Here is a 17,073-nt window from a genome sequence, read left to right on the forward strand (position 1 = left end):
GCACCCCTTCTTTAATGCAGTTTCTAAAATCAGAAAGAATTGAATTCAATGTTTTTTGTTCATTTTGCTTGTTTGTCGGATTTTGGGATGGACTCTTTGGCTCTGCTTTTCTTCTCCTCATTGGATTTTTCATCTTCAAAGTTGCAGAAGCCAGATTACAAGCTCATTTTGGTTCAACTTCAGCAACTGTGCATTGCATTGCCATGTAATGTGATGCAATGCTATCTTTCTAGCTCTCCCTTTCTACTTCCTTTTGGATAAACAGACATATTAGGCAAGCATTTTGGAGCTTTCACCTAAATAACTACAGGTGGTGAGATAAGCTGCACAATATAATTGACCTTTCAGTATATTGTTGCACACACACCATCTATTTAGCAAATGCCCTTGTTATCAACAGCAGCCTTTTAAACTCACCCGAGCTAACAGGTATGTGCGCTGGTTACACTGCTGCGCTTAAAATTTCTTTTTTGGTTTGCTACAATGCCTTTTCTGAAACGTTGTCTCCTTCTGCTGGAACACTGACTTCTTTCATTTAATGCCTGCAGACTATAAAAGAGAACCCAACCCAAAAAGTTTGGTTGATTAGTCTGTGGCATTCTGTTAAACTGTTGCTTATGGCGGTCTCTGTGAGCTTCTCAGCGACATTCAGCCAGCCAGGTATCCTGCCTGCAGTAGATGGAATGTGGCAATGGAACGCTGGCTGCGCGTGTCATAATAGGCTCTGAGCCTTTATATAACTGTGCACAGCAGCAGCCACCTTCAGTCTGCTGCTGGACAGCCAGCAGCAGCAGCAGCAGGAGAGGTATGTAATCAGGAGCCCTCCTGCTAAGGGTAGACAGCTGCTCGTTCCACCCCACCCCCCGCCTTAATTGGTTCTCCTCCCTTCCAACGGTGTTGAGGCGGGTGGGAACAGCAGGGGGTGAAGGTGCTGTGTTTAAAGAGGTGGAGTTATGCAGATCTAAAACGCGTGGATTGCAGCAGCAGCAAGCCGAAAAGTGCAGGCATGTAAGGGATCTAGAGGTTGACAACATGTCTTCTTAACGGGAGTCCAGGAGCTCATCTCCACAAATGGACTTTTTAGGATCCTTGGGTGGCTCCGTAGTTTGAAACCAATTCTGGTTATCGCTTCTCGGCCTTTTGGCTAAGATCAAGTGTAGTATCTGTTCTTATCAGTTTAATATCTGATACGTCCCCTATCTGGGGACCATATATTAAATGGATTTTTAGAACAGGGAGATGGAAAAAGAGCTTGCTCTGTCCACTCCACGCATTGACCTGGTATTGCAGTATCTCCAGGACCGGTGCACCCCTTCTTTAATGCAGTTTCTAAAATCAGAAAGAATTGAATTCAATGTTTTTTGTTCATTTGCTTGTTTGTCGGATTTTGGGATGGACTCTTTGGCTCTGCTTTTCTTCTCCTCATTGGATTTTTCATCTTCAAAGTTGCAGAAGCCAGATTACAAGCTCATTTTGGTTCAACTTCAGCAACTGTGCATTGCATTGCCATGTAATGTGATGCAATGCTATCTTTCTAGCTCTCCCTTTCTACTTCCTTTTGGATAAACAGACATATTAGGCAAGCATTTTGGAGCTTTCACCTAAATAACTACAGGTGGTGAGATAAGCTGCACAATATAATTGACCTTTCAGTATATTGTTGCACACACACCATCTATTTAGCAAATGCCCTTGTTATCAACAGCAGCCTTTTAAACTCACCCGAGCTAACAGGTATGTGCGCTGGTTACACTGCTGCGCTTAAAATTTCTTTTTTGGTTTGCTACAATGCCTTTTCTGAAACGTTGTCTCCTTCTGCTGGAACACTGACTTCTTTCATTTAATGCCTGCAGACTATAAAAGAGAACCCAACCCAAAAAGTTTGGTTGATTAGTCTGTGGCATTCTGTTAAACTGTTGCTTATGGCGGTCTCTGTGAGCTTCTCAGCGACATTCAGCCAGCCAGGTATCCTGCCTGCAGTAGATGGAATGTGGCAATGGAACGCTGGCTGCGCGTGTCATAATAGGCTCTGAGCCTTTATATAACTGTGCACAGCAGCAGCCACCTTCAGTCTGCTGCTGGACAGCCAGCAGCAGCAGCAGCAGGAGAGGTATGTAATCAGGAGCCCTCCTGCTAAGGGTAGACAGCTGCTCGTTCCACCCCACCCCCCGCCTTAATTGGTTCTCCTCCCTTCCAACGGTGTTGAGGCGGGTGGGAACAGCAGGGGGTGAAGGTGCTGTGTTTAAAGAGGTGGAGTTATGCAGATCTAAAACGCGTGGATTGCAGCAGCAGCAAGCCGAAAAGTGCAGGCATGTAAGGGATCTAGAGGTTGACAACATGTCTTCTTAACGGGAGTCCAGGAGCTCATCTCCACAAATGGACTTTTTAGGATCCTTGGGTGGCTCCGTAGTTTGAAACCAATTCTGGTTATCGCTTCTCGGCCTTTTGGCTAAGATCAAGTGTAGTATCTGTTCTTATCAGTTTAATATCTGATACGTCCCCTATCTGGGGACCATATATTAAATGGATTTTTAGAACAGGGAGATGGAAAAGAGCTTGCTCTGTCCACTCCACGCATTGACCTGGTATTGCAGTATCTCCAGGACCGGTGCACCCCTTCTTTAATGCAGTTTCTAAAATCAGAAAGAATTGAATTCAATGTTTTTTGTTCATTTTGCTTGTTTGTCGGATTTTGGGATGGACTCTTTGGCTCTGCTTTTCTTCTCCTCATTGGATTTTTCATCTTCAAAGTTGCAGAAGCCAGATTACAAGCTCATTTTGGTTCAACTTCAGCAACTGTGCATTGCATTGCCATGTAATGTGATGCAATGCTATCTTTCTAGCTCTCCCTTTCTACTTCCTTTTGGATAAACAGACATATTAGGCAAGCATTTTGGAGCTTTCACCTAAATAACTACAGGTGGTGAGATAAGCTGCACAATATAATTGACCTTTCAGTATATTGTTGCACACACACCATCTATTTAGCAAATGCCCTTGTTATCAACAGCAGCCTTTTAAACTCACCCGAGCTAACAGGTATGTGCGCTGGTTACACTGCTGCGCTTAAAATTTCTTTTTTGGTTTGCTACAATGCCTTTTCTGAAACGTTGTCTCCTTCTGCTGGAACACTGACTTCTTTCATTTAATGCCTGCAGACTATAAAAGAGAACCCAACCCAAAAAGTTTGGTTGATTAGTCTGTGGCATTCTGTTAAACTGTTGCTTATGGCGGTCTCTGTGAGCTTCTCAGCGACATTCAGCCAGCCAGGTATCCTGCCTGCAGTAGATGGAATGTGGCAATGGAACGCTGGCTGCGCGTGTCATAATAGGCTCTGAGCCTTTATATAACTGTGCACAGCAGCAGCCACCTTCAGTCTGCTGCTGGACAGCCAGCAGCAGCAGCAGCAGGAGAGGTATGTAATCAGGAGCCCTCCTGCTAAGGGTAGACAGCTGCTCGTTCCACCCCACCCCCCGCCTTAATTGGTTCTCCTCCCTTCCAACGGTGTTGAGGCGGGTGGGAACAGCAGGGGGTGAAGGTGCTGTGTTTAAAGAGGTGGAGTTATGCAGATCTAAAACGCGTGGATTGCAGCAGCAGCAAGCCGAAAAGTGCAGGCATGTAAGGGATCTAGAGGTTGACAACATGTCTTCTTAACGGGAGTCCAGGAGCTCATCTCCACAAATGGACTTTTTAGGATCCTTGGGTGGCTCCGTAGTTTGAAACCAATTCTGGTTATCGCTTCTCGGCCTTTTGGCTAAGATCAAGTGTAGTATCTGTTCTTATCAGTTTAATATCTGATACGTCCCCTATCTGGGGACCATATATTAAATGGATTTTTAGAACAGGGAGATGGAAAAAGAGCTTGCTCTGTCCACTCCACGCATTGACCTGGTATTGCAGTATCTCCAGGACCGGTGCACCCCTTCTTTAATGCAGTTTCTAAAATCAGAAAGAATTGAATTCAATGTTTTTTGTTCATTTTGCTTGTTTGTCGGATTTTGGGATGGACTCTTTGGCTCTGCTTTTCTTCTCCTCATTGGATTTTTCATCTTCAAAGTTGCAGAAGCCAGATTACAAGCTCATTTTGGTTCAACTTCAGCAACTGTGCATTGCATTGCCATGTAATGTGATGCAATGCTATCTTTCTAGCTCTCCCTTTCTACTTCCTTTTGGATAAACAGACATATTAGGCAAGCATTTTGGAGCTTTCACCTAAATAACTACAGGTGGTGAGATAAGCTGCACAATATAATTGACCTTTCAGTATATTGTTGCACACACACCATCTATTTAGCAAATGCCCTTGTTATCAACAGCAGCCTTTTAAACTCACCCGAGCTAACAGGTATGTGCGCTGGTTACACTGCTGCGCTTAAAATTTCTTTTTTGGTTTGCTACAATGCCTTTTCTGAAACGTTGTCTCCTTCTGCTGGAACACTGACTTCTTTCATTTAATGCCTGCAGACTATAAAAGAGAACCCAACCCAAAAAGTTTGGTTGATTAGTCTGTGGCATTCTGTTAAACTGTTGCTTATGGCGGTCTCTGTGAGCTTCTCAGCGACATTCAGCCAGCCAGGTATCCTGCCTGCAGTAGATGGAATGTGGCAATGGAACGCTGGCTGCGCGTGTCATAATAGGCTCTGAGCCTTTATATAACTGTGCACAGCAGCAGCCACCTTCAGTCTGCTGCTGGACAGCCAGCAGCAGCAGCAGCAGGAGAGGTATGTAATCAGGAGCCCTCCTGCTAAGGGTAGACAGCTGCTCGTTCCACCCCACCCCCCGCCTTAATTGGTTCTCCTCCCTTCCAACGGTGTTGAGGCGGGTGGGAACAGCAGGGGGTGAAGGTGCTGTGTTTAAAGAGGTGGAGTTATGCAGATCTAAAACGCGTGGATTGCAGCAGCAGCAAGCCGAAAAGTGCAGGCATGTAAGGGATCTAGAGGTTGACAACATGTCTTCTTAACGGGAGTCCAGGAGCTCATCTCCACAAATGGACTTTTTAGGATCCTTGGGTGGCTCCGTAGTTTGAAACCAATTCTGGTTATCGCTTCTCGGCCTTTTGGCTAAGATCAAGTGTAGTATCTGTTCTTATCAGTTTAATATCTGATACGTCCCCTATCTGGGGACCATATATTAAATGGATTTTTAGAACAGGGAGATGGAAAAAGAGCTTGCTCTGTCCACTCCACGCATTGACCTGGTATTGCAGTATCTCCAGGACCGGTGCACCCCTTCTTTAATGCAGTTTCTAAAATCAGAAAGAATTGAATTCAATGTTTTTTGTTCATTTTGCTTGTTTGTCGGATTTTGGGATGGACTCTTTGGCTCTGCTTTTCTTCTCCTCATTGGATTTTTCATCTTCAAAGTTGCAGAAGCCAGATTACAAGCTCATTTTGGTTCAACTTCAGCAACTGTGCATTGCATTGCCATGTAATGTGATGCAATGCTATCTTTCTAGCTCTCCCTTTCTACTTCCTTTTGGATAAACAGACATATTAGGCAAGCATTTTGGAGCTTTCACCTAAATAACTACAGGTGGTGAGATAAGCTGCACAATATAATTGACCTTTCAGTATATTGTTGCACACACACCATCTATTTAGCAAATGCCCTTGTTATCAACAGCAGCCTTTTAAACTCACCCGAGCTAACAGGTATGTGCGCTGGTTACACTGCTGCGCTTAAAATTTCTTTTTTGGTTTGCTACAATGCCTTTTCTGAAACGTTGTCTCCTTCTGCTGGAACACTGACTTCTTTCATTTAATGCCTGCAGACTATAAAAGAGAACCCAACCCAAAAAGTTTGGTTGATTAGTCTGTGGCATTCTGTTAAACTGTTGCTTATGGCGGTCTCTGTGAGCTTCTCAGCGACATTCAGCCAGCCAGGTATCCTGCCTGCAGTAGATGGAATGTGGCAATGGAACGCTGGCTGCGCGTGTCATAATAGGCTCTGAGCCTTTATATAACTGTGCACAGCAGCAGCCACCTTCAGTCTGCTGCTGGACAGCCAGCAGCAGCAGCAGCAGGAGAGGTATGTAATCAGGAGCCCTCCTGCTAAGGGTAGACAGCTGCTCGTTCCACCCCACCCCCCGCCTTAATTGGTTCTCCTCCCTTCCAACGGTGTTGAGGCGGGTGGGAACAGCAGGGGGTGAAGGTGCTGTGTTTAAAGAGGTGGAGTTATGCAGATCTAAAACGCGTGGATTGCAGCAGCAGCAAGCCGAAAAGTGCAGGCATGTAAGGGATCTAGAGGTTGACAACATGTCTTCTTAACGGGAGTCCAGGAGCTCATCTCCACAAATGGACTTTTTAGGATCCTTGGGTGGCTCCGTAGTTTGAAACCAATTCTGGTTATCGCTTCTCGGCCTTTTGGCTAAGATCAAGTGTAGTATCTGTTCTTATCAGTTTAATATCTGATACGTCCCCTATCTGGGGACCATATATTAAATGGATTTTTAGAACAGGGAGATGGAAAAAGAGCTTGCTCTGTCCACTCCACGCATTGACCTGGTATTGCAGTATCTCCAGGACCGGTGCACCCCTTCTTTAATGCAGTTTCTAAAATCAGAAAGAATTGAATTCAATGTTTTTTGTTCATTTTGCTTGTTTGTCGGATTTTGGGATGGACTCTTTGGCTCTGCTTTTCTTCTCCTCATTGGATTTTTCATCTTCAAAGTTGCAGAAGCCAGATTACAAGCTCATTTTGGTTCAACTTCAGCAACTGTGCATTGCATTGCCATGTAATGTGATGCAATGCTATCTTTCTAGCTCTCCCTTTCTACTTCCTTTTGGATAAACAGACATATTAGGCAAGCATTTTGGAGCTTTCACCTAAATAACTACAGGTGGTGAGATAAGCTGCACAATATAATTGACCTTTCAGTATATTGTTGCACACACACCATCTATTTAGCAAATGCCCTTGTTATCAACAGCAGCCTTTTAAACTCACCCGAGCTAACAGGTATGTGCGCTGGTTACACTGCTGCGCTTAAAATTTCTTTTTTGGTTTGCTACAATGCCTTTTCTGAAACGTTGTCTCCTTCTGCTGGAACACTGACTTCTTTCATTTAATGCCTGCAGACTATAAAAGAGAACCCAACCCAAAAAGTTTGGTTGATTAGTCTGTGGCATTCTGTTAAACTGTTGCTTATGGCGGTCTCTGTGAGCTTCTCAGCGACATTCAGCCAGCCAGGTATCCTGCCTGCAGTAGATGGAATGTGGCAATGGAACGCTGGCTGCGCGTGTCATAATAGGCTCTGAGCCTTTATATAACTGTGCACAGCAGCAGCCACCTTCAGTCTGCTGCTGGACAGCCAGCAGCAGCAGCAGCAGGAGAGGTATGTAATCAGGAGCCCTCCTGCTAAGGGTAGACAGCTGCTCGTTCCACCCCACCCCCCGCCTTAATTGGTTCTCCTCCCTTCCAACGGTGTTGAGGCGGGTGGGAACAGCAGGGGGTGAAGGTGCTGTGTTTAAAGAGGTGGAGTTATGCAGATCTAAAACGCGTGGATTGCAGCAGCAGCAAGCCGAAAAGTGCAGGCATGTAAGGGATCTAGAGGTTGACAACATGTCTTCTTAACGGGAGTCCAGGAGCTCATCTCCACAAATGGACTTTTTAGGATCCTTGGGTGGCTCCGTAGTTTGAAACCAATTCTGGTTATCGCTTCTCGGCCTTTTGGCTAAGATCAAGTGTAGTATCTGTTCTTATCAGTTTAATATCTGATACGTCCCCTATCTGGGGACCATATATTAAATGGATTTTTAGAACAGGGAGATGGAAAAAGAGCTTGCTCTGTCCACTCCACGCATTGACCTGGTATTGCAGTATCTCCAGGACCGGTGCACCCCTTCTTTAATGCAGTTTCTAAAATCAGAAAGAATTGAATTCAATGTTTTTTGTTCATTTTGCTTGTTTGTCGGATTTTGGGATGGACTCTTTGGCTCTGCTTTTCTTCTCCTCATTGGATTTTTCATCTTCAAAGTTGCAGAAGCCAGATTACAAGCTCATTTTGGTTCAACTTCAGCAACTGTGCATTGCATTGCCATGTAATGTGATGCAATGCTATCTTTCTAGCTCTCCCTTTCTACTTCCTTTTGGATAAACAGACATATTAGGCAAGCATTTTGGAGCTTTCACCTAAATAACTACAGGTGGTGAGATAAGCTGCACAATATAATTGACCTTTCAGTATATTGTTGCACACACACCATCTATTTAGCAAATGCCCTTGTTATCAACAGCAGCCTTTTAAACTCACCCGAGCTAACAGGTATGTGCGCTGGTTACACTGCTGCGCTTAAAATTTCTTTTTTGGTTTGCTACAATGCCTTTTCTGAAACGTTGTCTCCTTCTGCTGGAACACTGACTTCTTTCATTTAATGCCTGCAGACTATAAAAGAGAACCCAACCCAAAAAGTTTGGTTGATTAGTCTGTGGCATTCTGTTAAACTGTTGCTTATGGCGGTCTCTGTGAGCTTCTCAGCGACATTCAGCCAGCCAGGTATCCTGCCTGCAGTAGATGGAATGTGGCAATGGAACGCTGGCTGCGCGTGTCATAATAGGCTCTGAGCCTTTATATAACTGTGCACAGCAGCAGCCACCTTCAGTCTGCTGCTGGACAGCCAGCAGCAGCAGCAGCAGGAGAGGTATGTAATCAGGAGCCCTCCTGCTAAGGGTAGACAGCTGCTCGTTCCACCCCACCCCCCGCCTTAATTGGTTCTCCTCCCTTCCAACGGTGTTGAGGCGGGTGGGAACAGCAGGGGGTGAAGGTGCTGTGTTTAAAGAGGTGGAGTTATGCAGATCTAAAACGCGTGGATTGCAGCAGCAGCAAGCCGAAAAGTGCAGGCATGTAAGGGATCTAGAGGTTGACAACATGTCTTCTTAACGGGAGTCCAGGAGCTCATCTCCACAAATGGACTTTTTAGGATCCTTGGGTGGCTCCGTAGTTTGAAACCAATTCTGGTTATCGCTTCTCGGCCTTTTGGCTAAGATCAAGTGTAGTATCTGTTCTTATCAGTTTAATATCTGATACGTCCCCTATCTGGGGACCATATATTAAATGGATTTTTAGAACAGGGAGATGGAAAAAGAGCTTGCTCTGTCCACTCCACGCATTGACCTGGTATTGCAGTATCTCCAGGACCGGTGCACCCCTTCTTTAATGCAGTTTCTAAAATCAGAAAGAATTGAATTCAATGTTTTTTGTTCATTTTGCTTGTTTGTCGGATTTTGGGATGGACTCTTTGGCTCTGCTTTTCTTCTCCTCATTGGATTTTTCATCTTCAAAGTTGCAGAAGCCAGATTACAAGCTCATTTTGGTTCAACTTCAGCAACTGTGCATTGCATTGCCATGTAATGTGATGCAATGCTATCTTTCTAGCTCTCCCTTTCTACTTCCTTTTGGATAAACAGACATATTAGGCAAGCATTTTGGAGCTTTCACCTAAATAACTACAGGTGGTGAGATAAGCTGCACAATATAATTGACCTTTCAGTATATTGTTGCACACACACCATCTATTTAGCAAATGCCCTTGTTATCAACAGCAGCCTTTTAAACTCACCCGAGCTAACAGGTATGTGCGCTGGTTACACTGCTGCGCTTAAAATTTCTTTTTTGGTTTGCTACAATGCCTTTTCTGAAACGTTGTCTCCTTCTGCTGGAACACTGACTTCTTTCATTTAATGCCTGCAGACTATAAAAGAGAACCCAACCCAAAAAGTTTGGTTGATTAGTCTGTGGCATTCTGTTAAACTGTTGCTTATGGCGGTCTCTGTGAGCTTCTCAGCGACATTCAGCCAGCCAGGTATCCTGCCTGCAGTAGATGGAATGTGGCAATGGAACGCTGGCTGCGCGTGTCATAATAGGCTCTGAGCCTTTATATAACTGTGCACAGCAGCAGCCACCTTCAGTCTGCTGCTGGACAGCCAGCAGCAGCAGCAGCAGGAGAGGTATGTAATCAGGAGCCCTCCTGCTAAGGGTAGACAGCTGCTCGTTCCACCCCACCCCCCGCCTTAATTGGTTCTCCTCCCTTCCAACGGTGTTGAGGCGGGTGGGAACAGCAGGGGGTGAAGGTGCTGTGTTTAAAGAGGTGGAGTTATGCAGATCTAAAACGCGTGGATTGCAGCAGCAGCAAGCCGAAAAGTGCAGGCATGTAAGGGATCTAGAGGTTGACAACATGTCTTCTTAACGGGAGTCCAGGAGCTCATCTCCACAAATGGACTTTTTAGGATCCTTGGGTGGCTCCGTAGTTTGAAACCAATTCTGGTTATCGCTTCTCGGCCTTTTGGCTAAGATCAAGTGTAGTATCTGTTCTTATCAGTTTAATATCTGATACGTCCCCTATCTGGGGACCATATATTAAATGGATTTTTAGAACAGGGAGATGGAAAAAGAGCTTGCTCTGTCCACTCCACGCATTGACCTGGTATTGCAGTATCTCCAGGACCGGTGCACCCCTTCTTTAATGCAGTTTCTAAAATCAGAAAGAATTGAATTCAATGTTTTTTGTTCATTTTGCTTGTTTGTCGGATTTTGGGATGGACTCTTTGGCTCTGCTTTTCTTCTCCTCATTGGATTTTTCATCTTCAAAGTTGCAGAAGCCAGATTACAAGCTCATTTTGGTTCAACTTCAGCAACTGTGCATTGCATTGCCATGTAATGTGATGCAATGCTATCTTTCTAGCTCTCCCTTTCTACTTCCTTTTGGATAAACAGACATATTAGGCAAGCATTTTGGAGCTTTCACCTAAATAACTACAGGTGGTGAGATAAGCTGCACAATATAATTGACCTTTCAGTATATTGTTGCACACACACCATCTATTTAGCAAATGCCCTTGTTATCAACAGCAGCCTTTTAAACTCACCCGAGCTAACAGGTATGTGCGCTGGTTACACTGCTGCGCTTAAAATTTCTTTTTTGGTTTGCTACAATGCCTTTTCTGAAACGTTGTCTCCTTCTGCTGGAACACTGACTTCTTTCATTTAATGCCTGCAGACTATAAAAGAGAACCCAACCCAAAAAGTTTGGTTGATTAGTCTGTGGCATTCTGTTAAACTGTTGCTTATGGCGGTCTCTGTGAGCTTCTCAGCGACATTCAGCCAGCCAGGTATCCTGCCTGCAGTAGATGGAATGTGGCAATGGAACGCTGGCTGCGCGTGTCATAATAGGCTCTGAGCCTTTATATAACTGTGCACAGCAGCAGCCACCTTCAGTCTGCTGCTGGACAGCCAGCAGCAGCAGCAGCAGGAGAGGTATGTAATCAGGAGCCCTCCTGCTAAGGGTAGACAGCTGCTCGTTCCACCCCACCCCCCGCCTTAATTGGTTCTCCTCCCTTCCAACGGTGTTGAGGCGGGTGGGAACAGCAGGGGGTGAAGGTGCTGTGTTTAAAGAGGTGGAGTTATGCAGATCTAAAACGCGTGGATTGCAGCAGCAGCAAGCCGAAAAGTGCAGGCATGTAAGGGATCTAGAGGTTGACAACATGTCTTCTTAACGGGAGTCCAGGAGCTCATCTCCACAAATGGACTTTTTAGGATCCTTGGGTGGCTCCGTAGTTTGAAACCAATTCTGGTTATCGCTTCTCGGCCTTTTGGCTAAGATCAAGTGTAGTATCTGTTCTTATCAGTTTAATATCTGATACGTCCCCTATCTGGGGACCATATATTAAATGGATTTTTAGAACAGGGAGATGGAAAAAGAGCTTGCTCTGTCCACTCCACGCATTGACCTGGTATTGCAGTATCTCCAGGACCGGTGCACCCCTTCTTTAATGCAGTTTCTAAAATCAGAAAGAATTGAATTCAATGTTTTTTGTTCATTTTGCTTGTTTGTCGGATTTTGGGATGGACTCTTTGGCTCTGCTTTTCTTCTCCTCATTGGATTTTTCATCTTCAAAGTTGCAGAAGCCAGATTACAAGCTCATTTTGGTTCAACTTCAGCAACTGTGCATTGCATTGCCATGTAATGTGATGCAATGCTATCTTTCTAGCTCTCCCTTTCTACTTCCTTTTGGATAAACAGACATATTAGGCAAGCATTTTGGAGCTTTCACCTAAATAACTACAGGTGGTGAGATAAGCTGCACAATATAATTGACCTTTCAGTATATTGTTGCACACACACCATCTATTTAGCAAATGCCCTTGTTATCAACAGCAGCCTTTTAAACTCACCCGAGCTAACAGGTATGTGCGCTGGTTACACTGCTGCGCTTAAAATTTCTTTTTTGGTTTGCTACAATGCCTTTTCTGAAACGTTGTCTCCTTCTGCTGGAACACTGACTTCTTTCATTTAATGCCTGCAGACTATAAAAGAGAACCCAACCCAAAAAGTTTGGTTGATTAGTCTGTGGCATTCTGTTAAACTGTTGCTTATGGCGGTCTCTGTGAGCTTCTCAGCGACATTCAGCCAGCCAGGTATCCTGCCTGCAGTAGATGGAATGTGGCAATGGAACGCTGGCTGCGCGTGTCATAATAGGCTCTGAGCCTTTATATAACTGTGCACAGCAGCAGCCACCTTCAGTCTGCTGCTGGACAGCCAGCAGCAGCAGCAGCAGGAGAGGTATGTAATCAGGAGCCCTCCTGCTAAGGGTAGACAGCTGCTCGTTCCACCCCACCCCCCGCCTTAATTGGTTCTCCTCCCTTCCAACGGTGTTGAGGCGGGTGGGAACAGCAGGGGGTGAAGGTGCTGTGTTTAAAGAGGTGGAGTTATGCAGATCTAAAACGCGTGGATTGCAGCAGCAGCAAGCCGAAAAGTGCAGGCATGTAAGGGATCTAGAGGTTGACAACATGTCTTCTTAACGGGAGTCCAGGAGCTCATCTCCACAAATGGACTTTTTAGGATCCTTGGGTGGCTCCGTAGTTTGAAACCAATTCTGGTTATCGCTTCTCGGCCTTTTGGCTAAGATCAAGTGTAGTATCTGTTCTTATCAGTTTAATATCTGATACGTCCCCTATCTGGGGACCATATATTAAATGGATTTTTAGAACAGGGAGATGGAAAAAGAGCTTGCTCTGTCCACTCCACGCATTGACCTGGTATTGCAGTATCTCCAGGACCGGTGCACCCCTTCTTTAATGCAGTTTCTAAAATCAGAAAGAATTGAATTCAATGTTTTTTGTTCATTTTGCTTGTTTGTCGGATTTTGGGATGGACTCTTTGGCTCTGCTTTTCTTCTCCTCATTGGATTTTTCATCTTCAAAGTTGCAGAAGCCAGATTACAAGCTCATTTTGGTTCAACTTCAGCAACTGTGCATTGCATTGCCATGTAATGTGATGCAATGCTATCTTTCTAGCTCTCCCTTTCTACTTCCTTTTGGATAAACAGACATATTAGGCAAGCATTTTGGAGCTTTCACCTAAATAACTACAGGTGGTGAGATAAGCTGCACAATATAATTGACCTTTCAGTATATTGTTGCACACACACCATCTATTTAGCAAATGCCCTTGTTATCAACAGCAGCCTTTTAAACTCACCCGAGCTAACAGGTATGTGCGCTGGTTACACTGCTGCGCTTAAAATTTCTTTTTTGGTTTGCTACAATGCCTTTTCTGAAACGTTGTCTCCTTCTGCTGGAACACTGACTTCTTTCATTTAATGCCTGCAGACTATAAAAGAGAACCCAACCCAAAAAGTTTGGTTGATTAGTCTGTGGCATTCTGTTAAACTGTTGCTTATGGCGGTCTCTGTGAGCTTCTCAGCGACATTCAGCCAGCCAGGTATCCTGCCTGCAGTAGATGGAATGTGGCAATGGAACGCTGGCTGCGCGTGTCATAATAGGCTCTGAGCCTTTATATAACTGTGCACAGCAGCAGCCACCTTCAGTCTGCTGCTGGACAGCCAGCAGCAGCAGCAGCAGGAGAGGTATGTAATCAGGAGCCCTCCTGCTAAGGGTAGACAGCTGCTCGTTCCACCCCACCCCCCGCCTTAATTGGTTCTCCTCCCTTCCAACGGTGTTGAGGCGGGTGGGAACAGCAGGGGGTGAAGGTGCTGTGTTTAAAGAGGTGGAGTTATGCAGATCTAAAACGCGTGGATTGCAGCAGCAGCAAGCCGAAAAGTGCAGGCATGTAAGGGATCTAGAGGTTGACAACATGTCTTCTTAACGGGAGTCCAGGAGCTCATCTCCACAAATGGACTTTTTAGGATCCTTGGGTGGCTCCGTAGTTTGAAACCAATTCTGGTTATCGCTTCTCGGCCTTTTGGCTAAGATCAAGTGTAGTATCTGTTCTTATCAGTTTAATATCTGATACGTCCCCTATCTGGGGACCATATATTAAATGGATTTTTAGAACAGGGAGATGGAAAAAGAGCTTGCTCTGTCCACTCCACGCATTGACCTGGTATTGCAGTATCTCCAGGACCGGTGCACCCCTTCTTTAATGCAGTTTCTAAAATCAGAAAGAATTGAATTCAATGTTTTTTGTTCATTTTGCTTGTTTGTCGGATTTTGGGATGGACTCTTTGGCTCTGCTTTTCTTCTCCTCATTGGATTTTTCATCTTCAAAGTTGCAGAAGCCAGATTACAAGCTCATTTTGGTTCAACTTCAGCAACTGTGCATTGCATTGCCATGTAATGTGATGCAATGCTATCTTTCTAGCTCTCCCTTTCTACTTCCTTTTGGATAAACAGACATATTAGGCAAGCATTTTGGAGCTTTCACCTAAATAACTACAGGTGGTGAGATAAGCTGCACAATATAATTGACCTTTCAGTATATTGTTGCACACACACCATCTATTTAGCAAATGCCCTTGTTATCAACAGCAGCCTTTTAAACTCACCCGAGCTAACAGGTATGTGCGCTGGTTACACTGCTGCGCTTAAAATTTCTTTTTTGGTTTGCTACAATGCCTTTTCTGAAACGTTGTCTCCTTCTGCTGGAACACTGACTTCTTTCATTTAATGCCTGCAGACTATAAAAGAGAACCCAACCCAAAAAGTTTGGTTGATTAGTCTGTGGCATTCTGTTAAACTGTTGCTTATGGCGGTCTCTGTGAGCTTCTCAGCGACATTCAGCCAGCCAGGTATCCTGCCTGCAGTAGATGGAATGTGGCAATGGAACGCTGGCTGCGCGTGTCATAATAGGCTCTGAGCCTTTATATAACTGTGCACAGCAGCAGCCACCTTCAGTCTGCTGCTGGACAGCCAGCAGCAGCAGCAGCAGGAGAGGTATGTAATCAGGAGCCCTCCTGCTAAGGGTAGACAGCTGCTCGTTCCACCCCACCCCCCGCCTTAATTGGTTCTCCTCCCTTCCAACGGTGTTGAGGCGGGTGGGAACAGCAGGGGGTGAAGGTGCTGTGTTTAAAGAGGTGGAGTTATGCAGATCTAAAACGCGTGGATTGCAGCAGCAGCAAGCCGAAAAGTGCAGGCATGTAAGGGATCTAGAGGTTGACAACATGTCTTCTTAACGGGAGTCCAGGAGCTCATCTCCACAAATGGACTTTTTAGGATCCTTGGGTGGCTCCGTAGTTTGAAACCAATTCTGGTTATCGCTTCTCGGCCTTTTGGCTAAGATCAAGTGTAGTATCTGTTCTTATCAGTTTAATATCTGATACGTCCCCTATCTGGGGACCATATATTAAATGGATTTTTAGAACAGGGAGATGGAAAAAGAGCTTGCTCTGTCCACTCCACGCATTGACCTGGTATTGCAGTATCTCCAGGACCGGTGCACCCCTTCTTTAATGCAGTTTCTAAAATCAGAAAGAATTGAATTCAATGTTTTTTGTTCATTTTGCTTGTTTGTCGGATTTTGGGATGGACTCTTTGGCTCTGCTTTTCTTCTCCTCATTGGATTTTTCATCTTCAAAGTTGCAGAAGCCAGATTACAAGCTCATTTTGGTTCAACTTCAGCAACTGTGCATTGCATTGCCATGTAATGTGATGCAATGCTATCTTTCTAGCTCTCCCTTTCTACTTCCTTTTGGATAAACAGACATATTAGGCAAGCATTTTGGAGCTTTCACCTAAATAACTACAGGTGGTGAGATAAGCTGCACAATATAATTGACCTTTCAGTATATTGTTGCACACACACCATCTATTTAGCAAATGCCCTTGTTATCAACAGCAGCCTTTTAAACTCACCCGAGCTAACAGGTATGTGCGCTGGTTACACTGCTGCGCTTAAAATTTCTTTTTTGGTTTGCTACAATGCCTTTTCTGAAACGTTGTCTCCTTCTGCTGGAACACTGACTTCTTTCATTTAATGCCTGCAGACTATAAAAGAGAACCCAACCCAAAAAGTTTGGTTGATTAGTCTGTGGCATTCTGTTAAACTGTTGCTTATGGCGGTCTCTGTGAGCTTCTCAGCGACATTCAGCCAGCCAGGTATCCTGCCTGCAGTAGATGGAATGTGGCAATGGAACGCTGGCTGCGCGTGTCATAATAGGCTCTGAGCCTTTATATAACTGTGCACAGCAGCAGCCACCTTCAGTCTGCTGCTGGACAGCCAGCAGCAGCAGCAGCAGGAGAGGTATGTAATCAGGAGCCCTCCTGCTAAGGGTAGACAGCTGCTCGTTCCACCCCACCCCCCGCCTTAATTGGTTCTCCTCCCTTCCAACGGTGTTGAGGCGGGTGGGAACAGCAGGGGGTGAAGGTGCTGTGTTTAAAGAGGTGGAGTTATGCAGATCTAAAACGCGTGGATTGCAGCAGCAGCAAGCCGAAAAGTGCAGGCATGTAAGGGATCTAGAGGTTGACAACATGTCTTCTTAACGGGAGTCCAGGAGCTCATCTCCACAAATGGACTTTTTAGGATCCTTGGGTGGCTCCGTAGTTTGAAACCAATTCTGGTTATCGCTTCTCGGCCTTTTGGCTAAGATCAAGTGTAGTATCTGTTCTTATCAGTTTAATATCTGATACGTCCCCTATCTGGGGACCATATATTAAATGGATTTTTAGAACAGGGAGATGGAAAAAGAGCTTGCTCTGTCCACTCCACGCATTGACCTGGTATTGCAGTATCTCCAGGACCGGTGCACCCCTTCTTTAATGCAGTTTCTAAAATCAGAAAGAATTGAATTCAATGTTTTTTGTTCATTTTGCTTGTTTGTCGGATTTTGGGATGGACTCTT

General features: G+C 45.0%; 13 non-coding genes across 13 annotated transcripts; all 13 read left to right on the forward strand.

The window, feature by feature from the left end:
* Positions 1-1,124: 1,124 nt before the first annotated feature.
* LOC141250948 (U2 spliceosomal RNA) lies at positions 1,125-1,315 on the forward strand. Its single transcript, XR_012312958.1, has one exon. It is a non-coding gene; the product is annotated as a U2 spliceosomal RNA (small nuclear RNA).
* Positions 1,316-2,429: 1,114 nt separating this feature from the next.
* LOC141250975 (U2 spliceosomal RNA) lies at positions 2,430-2,619 on the forward strand. Its single transcript, XR_012312985.1, has one exon. It is a non-coding gene; the product is annotated as a U2 spliceosomal RNA (small nuclear RNA).
* Positions 2,620-3,734: 1,115 nt separating this feature from the next.
* Positions 3,735-3,925, forward strand: LOC141250959 (U2 spliceosomal RNA). Its single transcript, XR_012312969.1, has one exon. It is a non-coding gene; the product is annotated as a U2 spliceosomal RNA (small nuclear RNA).
* A 1,115-nt stretch (positions 3,926-5,040) lies between these two features.
* On the forward strand, positions 5,041-5,231 carry LOC141250971 (U2 spliceosomal RNA). The gene has a single exon (XR_012312980.1). It is a non-coding gene; the product is annotated as a U2 spliceosomal RNA (small nuclear RNA).
* Positions 5,232-6,346: 1,115 nt separating this feature from the next.
* On the forward strand, positions 6,347-6,537 carry LOC141250977 (U2 spliceosomal RNA). Its single transcript, XR_012312987.1, has one exon. It is a non-coding gene; the product is annotated as a U2 spliceosomal RNA (small nuclear RNA).
* Positions 6,538-7,652: 1,115 nt separating this feature from the next.
* Positions 7,653-7,843, forward strand: LOC141250978 (U2 spliceosomal RNA). Its single transcript, XR_012312988.1, has one exon. It is a non-coding gene; the product is annotated as a U2 spliceosomal RNA (small nuclear RNA).
* A 1,115-nt stretch (positions 7,844-8,958) lies between these two features.
* LOC141250949 (U2 spliceosomal RNA) lies at positions 8,959-9,149 on the forward strand. The gene has a single exon (XR_012312959.1). It is a non-coding gene; the product is annotated as a U2 spliceosomal RNA (small nuclear RNA).
* Positions 9,150-10,264: 1,115 nt separating this feature from the next.
* On the forward strand, positions 10,265-10,455 carry LOC141250950 (U2 spliceosomal RNA). Its single transcript, XR_012312960.1, has one exon. It is a non-coding gene; the product is annotated as a U2 spliceosomal RNA (small nuclear RNA).
* Positions 10,456-11,570: 1,115 nt separating this feature from the next.
* On the forward strand, positions 11,571-11,761 carry LOC141250951 (U2 spliceosomal RNA). The gene has a single exon (XR_012312961.1). It is a non-coding gene; the product is annotated as a U2 spliceosomal RNA (small nuclear RNA).
* A 1,115-nt stretch (positions 11,762-12,876) lies between these two features.
* LOC141250952 (U2 spliceosomal RNA) lies at positions 12,877-13,067 on the forward strand. Its single transcript, XR_012312962.1, has one exon. It is a non-coding gene; the product is annotated as a U2 spliceosomal RNA (small nuclear RNA).
* A 1,115-nt stretch (positions 13,068-14,182) lies between these two features.
* Positions 14,183-14,373, forward strand: LOC141250953 (U2 spliceosomal RNA). Its single transcript, XR_012312963.1, has one exon. It is a non-coding gene; the product is annotated as a U2 spliceosomal RNA (small nuclear RNA).
* A 1,115-nt stretch (positions 14,374-15,488) lies between these two features.
* On the forward strand, positions 15,489-15,679 carry LOC141250954 (U2 spliceosomal RNA). Its single transcript, XR_012312964.1, has one exon. It is a non-coding gene; the product is annotated as a U2 spliceosomal RNA (small nuclear RNA).
* Positions 15,680-16,794: 1,115 nt separating this feature from the next.
* On the forward strand, positions 16,795-16,985 carry LOC141250955 (U2 spliceosomal RNA). The gene has a single exon (XR_012312965.1). It is a non-coding gene; the product is annotated as a U2 spliceosomal RNA (small nuclear RNA).
* The last annotated feature ends 88 nt before the right edge of the window (positions 16,986-17,073 follow it).

This window comes from Phyllobates terribilis, unplaced genomic scaffold, assembly GCF_046119375.1.
Source record: "Phyllobates terribilis strain yellow unplaced genomic scaffold, ASM4611937v1 Scaffold_6401__1_contigs__length_44773, whole genome shotgun sequence".
Lineage (NCBI taxonomy): Eukaryota > Metazoa > Chordata > Amphibia > Anura > Dendrobatidae > Phyllobates > Phyllobates terribilis.